Source organism: Vespa mandarinia, chromosome 5 (genome assembly GCF_050613455.1).
Source record: "Vespa mandarinia isolate Hongniang chromosome 5, ASM5061345v1, whole genome shotgun sequence".
Taxonomy (NCBI): Eukaryota; Metazoa; Arthropoda; class Insecta; order Hymenoptera; family Vespidae; genus Vespa; species Vespa mandarinia.
The window spans coordinates 1,451,470-1,467,971 of NC_140814.1; positions in this window are offsets into that span (position 1 = coordinate 1,451,470).

Sequence of the window (16,502 nt, forward strand, 5' to 3'; positions counted from 1 at the left end):
TGAATCAGAAATGCAGACTATGGCAAGCACGAGCTACGGGAAACGTAGAGGAAAGAGAGAGAGAGGGGGGACCACCGGGTTGTGCTTCCGGCAAGTGGGACATAATACAATTACCAGCGACTCAAATCGCATTCCCGAGAATCGAATTTGCGGTCGAACGAAATGGTCAAGTCGTCACAGTCACAGTCACAGTCGTAGTCGTCGTTGTCGTTGTCATTGCCTCTCGAGAATATAAATCGATAGATCGAGTTACGTTTATGATCAACGACGAAGCCTTAATTAGTTTCTTATTTCCCTTTTCCTTATTATATTATGAATCAAATTCTGAAGACGCTGAAGCGCTGTAGTTTTCTTTATTTTTTCTTTTTCTTTCTTTTTCTTCTTCTTTTTATTTTTTTCGTAATAAAAAGAATAAAGAATCGATAGATCGGGCGTATAAAATTAATAACGGGGACAAAGGAGAAATAAAAAAGAAATTGTCGATAAAATGAATAGAATGTGGGACGATTATTTTGGTGGTAAATAAAAAATCCAAAAGAGTAAATATAGATTTGTTCGTAGGTGTACATAAATAAATCTGCTATCGAGTAACAATCGTGAATCGTGAACGATTCTAGATTGATTCGGAGAAACGAAAAAGTATCGTATATAAGTGTTAGATAGTGAAGAACGTATACGTAGGTGCTTATATACGTTTGGTACAGTTCGACGTCCCGTGTATGTATGTATATATATATATATGTATGTATATATGTATTATGCAATGAGGTTGGAGAGCTCCTAGACTTTGGTCTCTCATACTGGCAGAACGAAGTCATGTAAAAAGGGACAAAGATGGCATACGAAGTGGATGCTGCAAAAGTACGAAGAAAGAAAGAAAGAAAGAAAGAAAGAATGAAAGAAAGAAAGAGAAGGAGAGGAAGCAAAGGGTGTTTGAATAGACATACGACACTTATATTTGCGCGCTTTCTCTTATTCTTTTTCCTTTTTTCTCCCTTTGTCTATCGCTCTCTCGCCTTCATCTTTTCTCCCATCCCTAACCCCACGATCCCTACTACCCTTGTCTTTCTCTTGTCTTATCCGCTCTCAATTCAATCATCCGTTCTTATCCCATCTTTTTATACGTTTCCCGTAAATAAATTCTTATTTTTGTTCGTACATTTTTTTTTATGTCTTGTACTCGATGAAATGTTAATTAAATGTTTATGTTATATATATATATATATATATATATATATATATATAAATGTTCTTTCTTTTTTCTCTTTCATTCTTTTCTTCTTTTAATTTTGTTTCTTTTTTTCGTAAATGCAACATGCAACGAAGACACGATAAAGCTAAAAGAGATTTTTAGCCGTGACCCTTAGCGACTCACAAAATGGAGTGTCATTCATTTTCTAGTTGGCCGACGTCCCACACGTGCTCCTGTACTTTCTCGCTTCTCTCGAAAATGAGAGAAGTACTCACACGTTTGTCCGTGCTATGTCAGATACTGGAGTAATCATGAAAATGTAAATGATACGAACATAGTATTTTCTTGTAGACACTAAACGACGAAGAAAAGGAAAAAAAGAAAAAAAAAAAAAAAGAAAAATAAAAGAAAAACAAATAAAAGAAAAAATAAAAATGAAAGTTTCCCTTGGGTTGGCAAACGACACGAAAATTTATATATATATATATATATATATATATATATATATGTTTTTTATAATTAATATTCATACGATTAAAAACATTTACGTTATTACCTTAAACTTATCACCGATCACAATTGATTCTCCTGAATAAAATTTCAACCGAAGACCCGAACATTCTTTCTTTCTCTTTCCCGAAGAGAAACCTTGGTATAATTTCTACTTTCAATTCCGTTCTCGAGGAAAGATAAAATTTCGCTCTTGTAAGGGACGTTTATTACCCATCCATCCGACCAATCCTACCACTCGAATACTAAGAGTCGAATGCAATTTCTCTTTCGTGGAACGAAATTTCTAGGTTCTATAAAAGAAAGAAAAAAGAGAGAGACGGAGAAAAAGAAGCAAGAAAAAAAAACTTTTTTACTAGAAAACACGGTACGTATCTCGTACAGGTACTGTTTGGGAATTCTGTTGTAAAATCGATGAAAAGAGTAAACGAAAAAATGTCTCTCTTCGAAGCTACATAAATAATAGAAAAGAAAAAGAAAGGAAGAGAGAGAGAGAGAGAGAGAAAAGGAAAGAGAGCAAGAAAGAGAAAAAGTGAAAGAGAAAAAGAGATAGAGAGAGAAAGAGAGAGAGAGAAAAGGAAAGAGAGCAAGAAAGAGAAAAAGTGAAAGAGAAAGAGAGATAGAGAGAGAAAGAGAGAGAAAGAGAGAGAGAGAAAAGGAAAGAGAGCAAGAAAGAGAAAAAGTGAAAGAGAAAGAGAGATAGAGAGAGAAAGAGAGAGAAAGAGAGATAGAGAGAGAAAGAGAGAGAAAGAGAGATAGAGAGAGAAAGAGAGAGAAAGAGAGATAGAGAGAGAAAGAGAGAGAAAGAGAGATAGAGAGAGAAAGAGAGAGAAAGAGAGAGACGGAGAGGGAGACAGAGAGAAGATTAAAAATAAAAAAGAAAAAAAATAAAAGGGAGAAAATTTGTAGCTACGAGAAAGATGGAGAAGAGGAGAAAGTGGCGTGCCATGGTGGAAAGGACGAGAGAAATCACGAGGACGGCGTAAAAATATACTGCTGGACGATTTTACGCTTCGGATGGTGATGCGAAATCCTTCCGCTAGCATTGGCATCCTCCTACGTGTATATTCACAGACGTAGGACATTTGGAAATTCGGAGAAAACTAGCGATATTCAATGATACTATCCTTCTATCCATCTATCTATTCTTCTTTCTTTAGGAAATGTATTGCCCAGGTATAGAAACATTTTTAACTCTCATCCTCGTTCCTCTTTTTAAATCGTTCTCAATATAATCACATTACTTTACCGAGAATTTTCTCCTCTTCTTTTCCTCGTTCTTTCTTTCTTAATTTTTCTCTTTAACTTTTTTTAGAAATCGGTTCTCACACCCCCTCCGATATTCTTAACGATTAATCGAATCAAGAAATTTTTTCTTTTCCTTTTTCTATTCCATCCGGACCTTATATTAATTTTTATTCGCTTTATAAAGCATCTGGTTATCTATCATTGTTGCATTTATGTGTACGAATACTATCATGAAATTATCACGATAAAAATAGTTAATACTATCACGAACATTATCATGAAAAAAATCGTGAATAAGAAAAAAAGTATATATCTCTCTTCTTAAGATTTGAAGTATAAAGAAGCAGTTAAGTTTTTTTTCTCCTTTTTTAACTAACAATAAAAAGTCTCGAACGCGAAATAATTTATTGTCGTCATATTTTTTTATTTTTTTTCTTCTTAGACTCTTCGAGTCAAATAAAGGACACATTAACTTCTTTACGCCAATGGCTAAAGTAAGATGGAACGTAGAGAACGTTTGCTACTGATCACGATTAACCAAAGCTCAAGTATTACCATTGAACGAATTATTCGATTCTTGAAGTACTCGCTTGCGATACGACTGATTAAAATCATTTCCATTTCCTCGAATGTATCATGAATCCAATCTCTCATAACTGCTGTTACCATAGGTATAAGAGTTCTACGTAATGCAATAAATGCAAGGAAAAGAGAGAAAGGGAGAGAGAGAGAGAGAGAGCGCGTGAGAAAGAGAGAGAAACACACGTGATCGTATAGTTACCACACGAAGAACATAAATTTATACGTATATTCTGATACAATGCCCGGGATTTTATTCTCAGTAATATTTCAACGTCGGTCTCATTATTCATTATCAATGTAATTCGTGATAACGAACAAAAGCTATTCTTTTCATCGACTCCCTGTTTCTTTTGTTCTTTTCTTTCTATATTAAAAGAGTAAAATGGATCGTATTAATTGATGAAAAAAGAGGGAAAAGAAAAAAAAAAGAGGTAGAAGAAGAAAAATAAAAAGAATCCGAACTTCAAGAATGCACTCGAATAACGATGTTGTTGGGGAAAATAAAAAAATCCGTACGATTCCCTAGTAAGCCTGTATAGAAAAAACCTGTTTACACAAGGACGCGAGAAACTTGATAAAAAAAGGAAAGAAGAAAAAGAAAAGGAATAAAAGATAAAAAAGAAAAAAGAAAAGGAGGGAGAAGAAGATGAAGAAGAAGAAGAAAAAGAAAAAGAAGAAGAAGAAGAAGTAGAAGAAGAAAATGGTTCTTCTACCATCTAATCGTTTCGTCTACTTTCCGAACTTGCTCTCCCTTTTTTTCTCTTTTCCCTTCGTCTCGTTAGTCCAGACGACGACTACGTTATCCACCATCGATTTACAGATAATTACCCTTCGACGGGAACGAGACTACTCGTCTTTCTACTTTCCTGGTTAATTATTCGATGCCTTTGCTAGGTAGTTCGATAGCGATTCAAGATTCACGAGATGCAACGGCAACGGTAGTTGAATGACGACGAACTTTGTATGCTGAACAATCGATAACGCATATCTCTTACGCATACCTAACTAAACTTGTTTCTTGTACGATTTAAATTAATTAAAAAATTGAATTATTAAATGTATAGAGTATTCGCGAAATCGATTAGCTAAAGATTCGACATACGTACATATATAACTTCGACAAAGCATGTTCGAAATTAATTATCTTCCTGTTTACCTTGTAATTAGAGCGCTGCGTTTGGCTATGCCGATCCGATACTCCCCCGGACTGAACTGTAACTCACCGCTCCTGTTTGTGAGGCTTGAATTACGTAATGTGCTGCACGTTACCCACACGTGCAAGCCCTGGAAATGACATTTGTATGACACATGTTACGTGCGTTACCCCGTTGAAGACTTTCGATGGACGGATTCGCTTTACTGAGTGCGTGTGTGTATATATATACATATATATATATATATATATACATATATATATATATATACATATTATGTACACACGAGCCCTTAAATTAAGTTATATTACTTTTGTTTTATCGATAAACATAACGTAGCTTTGTTATAAACGATGTTTTGATGAATCAAGACTTGGATAAGCATTTATAATAGATTAAAAATTTTCGAATAGAACACAAAATTTCTATTTTCTTTCCGATTAATATCAATTACGAACGACGATCTTTACGATCTAATTCACGTTCTAAACTGATTTTAATAGAAAAAAAAATCCATCCTCAAACTTTCAACATCTATCAATATTTACAGAGTATTACAATCGTTATAAATATTTATTGTCTTAACGATTATTAATTCGATAATTCATGAAAAATTCAATACACTCGATTCATGCAAATTCGTCAAGAAGACTTCATTTCGTAATGAAGATAAAAACGAGAAGACAAATGTTATAACGAATATCATTCGCCGTTTGTAACCCTTGACAATTGAATTAAATATAAAGAAAAAGATAAGTATTCCATAGGCAATGGCGAAGGGATCGTTATAACAAAGCAACAAGTGTTTTGATTTGTACCTACTGATTCGATCAGAGATAGGCACATACATAGATATATCATATTATTTTTTGCTAATGTAGCTGGCTCGTTGCCCTTCGTTTAAGAGATATAATACTAATGGCTTTGAAATAAGCGACCCTAAAAAAGGTTGGAATACGAAAGATGCGAGGGTGACAAAAATAGCATAATAATAACGTCGTTAATTATTCAACGAACGAAGAAGTTACGGATCGTACAGTTCAAAAGTTAAAATTATTGAAGATTAAATAGAATAGAATAAAACCAGATAATAACAATTTCAAGTATTCAATCGAAAATCTAATGTCCATTGGATGATACTCATAAGCTCTATCTCTTTCTATGTCATTAATCAGAAAACTGAAACATTGAAATATGCAACGTGCAATGACCTATCTTCTTTACTTTTCAAGGTTAATTAATAACTAACCAACACTAGTAACGCATTATCGCACCGCTTTCCCAGCTTAATAACATTTTCGCACGGGTAAAATAGTCCACGGTTATATCTGTCCCAGGGGTAATTTTCTGAGGGATACCACGAGCGTCCCAGTGGGTCTGAAGACGAAGAGAGATTCACGGACAAACTTGCCAAAGTATATTTAATTATAAATCGTATTACTCACGTACTTTGTCATATAACTCCTAACGAGCCTACGAATTTCTTATCCATTTAAAAGATCATTAAAAAGAAAGAAAGAGAGAAAAAGGGACCATCATTTCTCTTTTCCTCTCTTCTCATAAAAAAAAAAATGCATTCTACTTTATCTTGTCTTTACGATAGAAAAAAAAAGAAGAAAAAAGAAATAAAAAAAAAAGAAGAATAAATAAATAAACTAAGCAGTTTATCATTTATTTTCAACGTAAAGAATTCTGGTACATCTCGTCGGTAGACAAAAACGTTTTTATCTCAAAATTTGAGATATTTCAAAAGGATCTAAGAAAGCGGAAAAGAAAGGAAAGAAAAATAAAGATAAACGAAGAAATCCACGGAAATTATCAGTGTACCGTCTAAAAGGATAGTAAGGAAAAAGCAGGAGTAATACGACGCTTTCTTTCCCTTCGAAAATTATTTCACTTCGTGAGCACGTACGGAACATGCCGAGAAAGGATTTGCCGGTTAAATATTTGCACCTCCGATCTTTCTCTTCTCTCTCTCTCTATCTATCTTTATCTCTATCTCTATTTCTCTCTTTCTCTATCTTCTCTTCTTTTTCTCTCTTTTGGCATCACAGCGTAGTAGTACATACGGTTAAAAGAAAGGAAAATAAAGGGACAAAAAGAATGAAATTTCACGGAGAAAATAAGATTAGCTTTTGTAAAACTCCTATTTCTCTTTCTCTGACTTTTTCAAAAATTCCGTAGTTTCAAAAATCAAAGGGATTACTTAATGTGATCTCTCTCTCTTTCTCTCTTTCTCTCTCTCTCTCTCGCTCTCTCTCGCTCTCTTCCTCTTTCTCTCTCTTTTCCACTCTTTCTCTCTTTTTCTCTTTTTATCATGAATTTTTTGGTTCGAAACAAAAAATCAATATGATTGCGATATAAATGAAATAATCCGATGAAAACCAGACATGATATAATGACACACGTAGAGACAAGCTAACATTGTGTAGCATGGATTTGTAATATGGAGAATTATTCGTGGCACTATATTAGGTCAAACATGTATGACGATGTACTATGTCGATATTCGTGAATCGTTAATCCTTCGACCAGTATTACCTACTATACCTGATGTACATACGTCGGTCCTGATCTGGGACACGAAATAATTGGGTCGTTCCGAACTAAATAAAGATGACCGCTAGATTGGATAAACGATGAGGATATATCTTAACCTCTTCCCCTTTGTTGGATATACGTGAGGATGTGTACGTACATGGAATTTAATAGTATAGGTATATAATCAGTAAAGGGGTGTCTGTAAAATGCAGGAGTTATCTACTGGTCTGACTGAAACGAAATTATTCTCCTTGGAGAAAGACATTCAACGTGTTGAGAGCTGTGATAATTCGAGAGAAGACTACTTCCTCTCTCTTTCTCTCTCTCTCTCTCTCTCCCTTTTCTTTCTCCTTCTCTTTCCTTCTCTCTACTTGTCCTCAATGCTCAGTGCATCGTTTAAAATATACTTTTAATTAACGTATTCTCGCAAGGCGTATTTCAGGGCAGACAGAACAAATAAGTATTCTGGCATTTACGCGACGCAACTCGCGTCCTGAAGGTAAAGAGAGAGAAAGAGAGAGAGAGAGAGAGAGAGAGAGAGAAAGAGAAAGAGAGAGAATATGGAAGCGCGCAACAGCCGCGTTGTAGCTCAAGAGTTTTACAAGCCCCGTCGCTGCGTTTAAACGAAGATCAGGATTTATACGCTTGTTAGGATACCCACGTTATTTTTTGTCCACACTACACGCCAAGGTACATTACGAGATTTCTTTAAATTAAAGAACCATACACGGAAACGACTTGTACATACATATGTACGTGTGAGTATACGTATATATGTACGTTTGTGAATTTATTTAGCACATTCGACCGTTTCAAAATGGTGTACCGTATACAGTTTAATGAAATTCATTTTATTGCTTTTGGTAAGGCTAGGATGTAACTTTATGTACTACGATCAAAGCTTGTCTATATGTACATATGCACAAAATACACACGTGTATATCTAGGTATTCGTGAAATGAAACCAACTGTGTCATATTCATCGTCCTCGATCTAAATTCGATATATAAAAGTAAAAATATAATTTAACATTCCGTAGTGATGTTTCATTCCATAGCAAACATATATGGTTGGCCGTAAGATCGAAAGAAAAGAATTTCTCGAAAAAGATTGTAAAAATTTAATATAAGAAGAAAACGTTCTTAAATACATCTCCTTTGGCTTATTTACATAAATTAGATCAAACAAAATCAACATCCGATAATAGACCAGACCAAGAGAATATTTCGCTGTCCAATAAATAATGATTTTCTTTCTCATAATTCATTGTATATTGAAATAATTTCTTTTCGATCGATAATGGATTTCATGAAATTAAGAACACTCTAAGATTTATTATTAGATAGAAAATGAATAAGAAGAAAAAATTCTGAAATTTATAAAATGTTTAATAACGAGTAAGCCACGAAAAGCTTTGTTTATCGGGGTCTTTCATTTCTTACGATGACTTCATTATCCGACGATGTAAACGTTAAAGTCGTCGTTCCGTCCGTTTTAACGTTATTCAATCCACGTGAAAAGGTTTCCCTCGTGGCGAGTCTCGCTACCGTCCGATTTTCTTCTCAGCTAGGTAGATTACTACGCTCGAAATGGAATGTTTCTTTTTTGTTTCCCTCTTTTTATTTCTCTTTTCTTTTTTCTTTTTTCTTTTTTTCTTTTTTCTTTTTTCTTTTTCTTCCTTTTTTTCTTCTTTCGCCTGTTTTTCTTTTTATGTACAAGCACAAAACCCCGTTCCTCCTTTCATCGCGCATGAATATCGAGAAAAAGGGAGACAATTGAAAAGACGAGAATACGAGATATATAGAGAAATAGAGAAAAAAAAAACAAATAGAGAGAAAGAGAGAGGACGAAACACTTAAAATTGTAAAATTAATCTCATCTCAATTTCGTGAAAGAGAAAGAATAATCTTTTTAATAAAAGACGGACTACACGAATCTTAAAAAATCCATCGTCGACGATAAACGACGACGGCGACGACGAAAAGAAGAAATTTAAAAAAAAAAAAGAGGATAAAACGAGACAACAAACAAACGACGCGTCCCTACGTAGACTCAAGAAATTCAAGACTTTTTCGAAAGAACTTTTTTACGCTGGACGGTGTGTATATATATATATATAACACGCACATACATAACTCGGAAAAGCCGCTTAGATACGATAAAAGCGCCGTAAAAGGAATCCAAGCTCATTCCGCGAACGAACTACCCTTCCCAACGCGTTAATTGTAATGGTATTAATTACGATAATGGAGAGACATTCTCTGTCTCTCTGTCTCTCTTTCTCTCTCGTTCTCGTTCTTTTACTTTTTCTTCCCTCTCTCTCTCTCTCTCTCTCCCTCTCTCTCTCTATCCATCTATCTATCTATCTATTTATTCATTTGTCTCCCTGTGGCGAAAGTACAGCATCAATTAAACGGATATTTCAAACGAAAAATTCTAATAATCTTGTGGAACATCTTCATTCAGAAGTGTATCCAAAGAGAATAAGTCCAAAGAGGGAGAGAAAGAAAATCGTTGTGCAGGTGCACTCAGGTGAAGCCAAAGTCAACCAGGATGGGTGTTACTATCTTTTTTTTCCTTCTTTTCTCATCGACGCCATCCAGCAGCGAGTACTACTCGAGTATACATTCGATAGGGATGAACTCTCTTAGAAGGGAAGAGGGAGACAGAAAGAAGAGGGGGAGTTCAGAGACACGAGAAGAAAGAGAGAGAAAGAGAGATTCCCTTCAAACCAGTAGTCGGTACTTCCAACGCATCGGCAGAGGGTTAAAAAGAAAAAAGAGGATACCATGTGACGAGGGTGAATAAGTGGAAATATTTCCAAAAAGGCAAGTAGAAGGCCATTGTTTCGAGGAGAGCTCGAAAAAACTTTTGTTCCCTCTCTTTGTCAGCTTGGATTTGTGGAACGAACAGGACTAAACAGAGAAAGGAATAAGAAGGGAGAAAGAGAAAGAGAAGAGAGAGAAAGAGAAAGAGAGAGAGGAGGAGAGAAATAGGATGCAAAGAAAAAAAAGGAAGAATAGTTATGACCTGGCGTCAATCGGTGTCCGGCCTTCCATGTTCCAGGAATCAGAGTTAAATAAAGTCGAGATGAATTAAAAGTTTTCAAAAGTTAGGAGTGGTAATGCGTCGGCGTTGATTAAAAGCAAGAGTTAGTCGGCGAACTACATTGAATTACTATTTACAATGATTTTTACTTTTAAAATCATTCTCTTTGTATTATATTTTTCTTTTTTCCAAATTATAACGCACCGTTTCCACAGGTCTCCGCTGTTTCTAATAACGAATCTAGAACATTACTGTCGAGATTAAGTTATTAACGGACCGTGGAATCGTGGCACTTTTCAAAGTGACATAACTTATCACTATATTACTATTATGCGATCATTAAAAACAAAGAATGATGGGCTGCCATAAAGCGGAGTTAACTAGGTACAACAGTTAATTGGGCCATTCGTCATTATTACCATAATGCCTTGCGATATTAACTCAGATTTAACATCTAAAATTGTCGGCAGCTAGTGCGACCGTTCACCGAATGATTCATTGTATTTATACGCATATGTTAAATAGGTAAACCTTAACCGCGTTTTTAAATCTATCATGATAATTGCAATTTCATATCTTTTCTCCCTTTTATTTTCTTTTTTGTTGTTATTGTTGTTTAATTCTTTCCTCAATTGATATTCTTCTTTTTTTATAACGTCCAAAAATTATCTCGACGATCGCAATTTCTTATTCCGTGGAAAGGTCGGAAAACGATAAAGGGATATACGTATCGTCACAATTTCGGCACTGTCATAACCGACGCAACATGAAATGTGCATGATCCAGAATCGAGTTTACGATCTTGCCCAAAGACGACGAGTGCACGTTATTATCTCGACGAGGCATGTCCAACCGAATGCTCATATAAATTCTATATCTCGTGATTTTATTATCGACGTAAAAATTTATTATAGCAATCCTCAAGAACGATGAAGCCTATATATAGGAAGATCCCATAGAAATTCGTTGACCATAACTTTTCCCGCTTTGTTACTAAAATTTAAATCGATTAGTGATATCTACATACACACACATAGTTCCGTCGTATTAATCTTTCTCACCTAACTCGATATTTGCGTGTCTAAAATGAATTGTTCTCGTTCGGCCATGAGTATAGTTGAAAGAAAGAAAGAAAAGAAAAAAAAAACCTAATAACGACGTGAAGAAAAAAAAGAACGTCATGTCTTTTTCTTGGATCATCATTGACACTAATTCACGTCACGGATGATTGACGATTAATTTGGATACAAGGAGAATAGATCGCGTTGCATCGTCATCTTTAGAAAGAACAGCCATTAGCGTTCGCGCGTGAAAGCGCGAAGTGGTCGTTCATTCATGAACTCGCCTGACAGTGTCGTGGCTCTTACTACTATTATTACTACTACTACTACTACTACTACTATGACTATTATTATTACTATTACTACTATTACTACTATTACTACTACGACTATTATTATTAGTACTACTATTACTACTATTATTATTACTATTACTATTATTACGACTACTACTATTACTATTATTACTGCTACTACTACTATTACTATTATTACTATTGTTATTATTGTTATTATTGTTATTATTGTTATTATTGTTGTTATTATTATTATTATTATTATTATTATTATTATTATTATTATTATTATTATTATTATTATTATTATTATTATTATTATTATTATTATTATTATTATTATTATTATTATTATTATTATTATTATTATTATTATTATTATTATTACTATTATTATTATTATTATTATTATTATTATTATTATTATTATTATTATTATTATTATTATTATTATTATTATTATTATTATTATTATTATTATTATTATTATTATTATTATTATTATTATTATTATTATTATTATTATTATTATTATTATTATTATTATTATTATTATTATTATTATTATTATTATTATTATTATTATTATTATTATTATTATTATTATTATTATTATTATTATTATTATTATTATTATTATTATTATTATTATTATTATTATTATTATTATTATTATTATTATTATTATTATTATTATTATTATTATTATCAATGATGCACTATTTCTAACAAGCTTACTACCACTACCACTTTTACACTTCTCCAGCTATACCATGGGCTCACCAACATCGGTTAAGCGTTCTACCGCAAACCGGCACCATCACACCACCAAGAGTACACTACCACCATCGAACAAAGTCCCGTAACGGCGCGTTCCTCGCGTTCTTATCCGAGGAGTTTCGAATAATCTCCACACACGGCAGGCACCTTCGATTCTCTCTCGAGCAAACGCGTTCTTCTATCTACGAGTCCCGCCAAAATTTAAATCTTTTTTCCAATACTTCGAGAGATCGACAAGTTTATTCTTTTTTTTTCCTTTTTTACACTTCTCCCAAATGTCCCTTTCTCTCTTTCTTTTCGTTCATTCGCTGATGCAAAATATATTATAAGTGAAACATGTTATGCGAACAACGACTCCTTAAATGTTCTAAAAAAAGAATATCGACGCGATATCGATTACACGGCACCTCGTTACTGCGACTCTTAGCGAAACGACATTTTCCTTCGCGAGATTAACGAGATTCTTTTTTTCCTATACCGGCATGGCCCACCCTTTAACTCTCCATTTTTTTTATTTTTTTCTTTTTATTTATGAGAAACGAGGAAGTAAAAAAAAAGAAAGAAGAAAACGAATCGACGATTCTATTATTCCCGTTCGACGAGGCTTCATGCTGTTATTGTGTTCGGCCAAAAGCTATGAGAGAGAAAGGAGTAGGGATGGAAACACTGTAACCCATTAATCACATGATCTTTCGCGAAAAGAATCGTTCTTGATAATCGAACGACGGAATATCGACGAGCATCTCCCAAACGTCGATTAAATCGTAGACAATATAAATAACAAGCGTAACTTTTTCATGAAAAGTTTTCACACGTCACGAATTCCTATACTTTCGTCCGTGCAGTATCATTAAAAAAAATATCATGAAGAGACGAAGAAAAGATTCAAATTCTCTATTTTAACGCACTAACTTTGAGCCGCAGCCACGTGGTTAGAGGGCTCACTATACTACCCTCCTTTCGAAGCTCGATTTTTTCTAAAGACAACAAGAAAGAAAGAAAAAGAGAGAGAGAGAGAGAGAGAGAGAGAAAGAGAAAGAATCCACTAAAAATTCATTGATGACATCACGAAGAACATTCTCCTCGCATCGGTTTCCATCGATCTTTCGAAGATCACCCTTTTCGTTTGTTAAGTCGATGATCGACGCGTTACGATGATGATACAGATAAAGGTGAGAAAAAGAAATAGATAGACAAAAAGAGAAAGAGAGAGACTGACAGACAAAGAGAGAAAAAGGAAATAGTCGTCATCGTTTTCGAAAAAAAAGAAAAGAAAATAGAAGTAACGAAAGAAAAAATAAAATAAAATAAAATATATCAAGTGCTATTTTTCTCTCACCGGTGAAAAAATAAAGAGATAGAGGAGATAGAGGGAGAAAGACAGACAGGCAGCCCTCGCAGCTTCCGCTGGAGCTCCGACCGTAACACACGTCGGTGGCTGGTCGCGTACTGAAGTTTCCACTACGAATCCGACATCCGACTAGATCCCACACCGGGCATCCAACCCCACCGCTATACATTCTATCTCTATCTCTCTCTCTTCCACCACCTTTCGCCGGTGAAAACTACCCCCTCCATTTGGAACCTACCACTCGAAACCGTCACCATCCCCTATATACCGTCTCCCACCACTACAAATCTCTCTCTCTCTCTCTCTCTCTCTCTCTCTCTCTCTCTCTCTCTCTCTCTCTCTCTCTCTCTCTATCTATCTATCTATCTTTTTATTTCAAATCTCTATATCTTTCTCTCTCTTTCGAGCCGCTATGACACCTAAGCGTACACGTACGAAGATACCGTATATTAATGAAGTGCTTTCTTCTTATGTCATGGGAAATAGGAGAGAAAATCCTGTTGCGGCTAGTCGACACGTCCCCGTTTCCTCTTCTTATTAACGAAAAGAAAAGGAACGAAAGTGCACGATAGCTTGTCGTTTCATTAAAACAAATCTATCCGATCTTTGATTTTATAGTGAAGATCTCTCTCTCTTTCTTCCTCTCTCTCTCTCTCTCTCTCCCTCTCTTTCTCTTTTTCTCTCTATCTCTCTTTCTCCCTCTACTTTATTGATCGGTAATTTCCACATAATTTTTAAGTGACTATCCTTTGAACAACGAAGTGATAATGACGATTCAATTACGTCGATATCAGTTGATTAGCGTGCTCTAAGTACCTAAATATCTATTGACGTCCGATATTAATTAGAGAAAATTTGACGTAGATATACACGGCAGTCGTAGCCATGATAGATCGAAGTCATAACGGATTATAAATATTTAATCTGTCGTATTGTTTATTGTCGATATCAAACAACAAATAGCATTTCATCGAACGTCAAACATACTTGAATAATGAGATAATATAAATTTTCGTCAAACGTATCGTGGTCATCGATCGATTTAATATCACTATGTTACATTATCTATGTACATATCATATATACACATTGATTTTATATCCTTTTTATTATTTCAATTAATAATTGCTAATACAACTTGTTAATCTTCGATATTTAAAATCCATTCGATTTATGGGAATAAGAATTTCAAAATGGAGCAAGACAAGATGATGATTTTATCACCAATTTAAAATCAATACGAAATGCAACGTAAACGTGTATAAGTTTACGTCAGTAAATGCATCGAAAACTTCCAAGATAGGGAACTGATCTTGTGGTTGTCCAAGGTGATTAACCCTCTCATATGTACGAGCCTCTTACGTGATTGTATTAAAATACTTTATGCATCAGAATATGGAATAATTGGTAACGTAGATATGATAAGATATTTCTTACTTAAAATATTTCTTACTTAAAACATTTCTTACTTAAAATATCTTACTTTAAATAAGATATTTGGACAAAAAGCATATTTTAAATGCACTCATTCAACATTCTGCGATCTCTCACAAGATCTTTTATCTTTTTTTTTTTCCTTTAGGAGTGTTCATCACCTTTCACTTTAAGTGTGTGTAACTTTAGCGACAAGTATGGACAAAATATGAACTACAAGCGCAAGCAGAAAACACCACCTTCATCATGCGCCTATCGTATCAGTATAAACTTGTGTAAGTTATAGCTCTATCACGCGTAATATAACAACCGAGTTGGTGTAGATTTGAGCAAGTATTATCAGTAAGCTATGAACTCATACTTTTCAGTCCCTCAGATTTATATTCTTCTTTGATAGTAGTGTACCTCTTGCAATAATAGATATTAGATACGACACAGCATCAATACACATCTACTTTATGATATAAATCCATAAATAATAAATGAATATAATTAATCCACATAATAACTATTATATAAATTTGCGACAAAAAAAAATAAAATTTTATCGAATATTTTGTAAAGAATAATAATTAAAGAATATTTATATATCAAATATTATTTTATATAATATATGTATATCTTTTCATCTTATCACTATTATTACACACTTATTATTATATTTTGATATTATATATTATTATTAGTAGTAGTAGTGATAGTAGTAGTAGTAGTAGTAATAAAAATTATATAAAATGGACTACTAAAGGAGAAACGATAAAAAAAGCAGCGCTGTAAATTCTATCTCATATAATATAAAAACGAACTCATGTTTCAACTTTTATTAAAATAATATATAATATATACATAAAGTAATATATATACATTTATACAAAAAAATATATGTAAAAAAAAGAAACGAAAAATAGAAAACTGACTATATCATCTACTTCGAAACCAGAATTTTCTGCATTTATATCAATTTACATGCTTTTTGTTATTCTATTAAACGTTGCTTTTGAAACTTTTATATCATTAATATATAAAATATAAAAGGAACTACAAATTTTTCTAAAACTTGAGAAACTCAGGAATTAAGGCTCTTTAATGTGAACGAATGAAAACATATTTCTTTATTTTTGCCATAGAATCGTCTATCCAAAGCTCATTAAAATTCCCGAATGATTTATCATTACTTCTCCGTTTATTTCTCGAATTCCTCGCATTCGGAATGGATCAGATAATCTGAACATAAATTTAAGAGTACACGACAGGCAGACAATCGTCTATTTCACAAAAGAAAAAAAAAAGTTATAGCAATCAAGC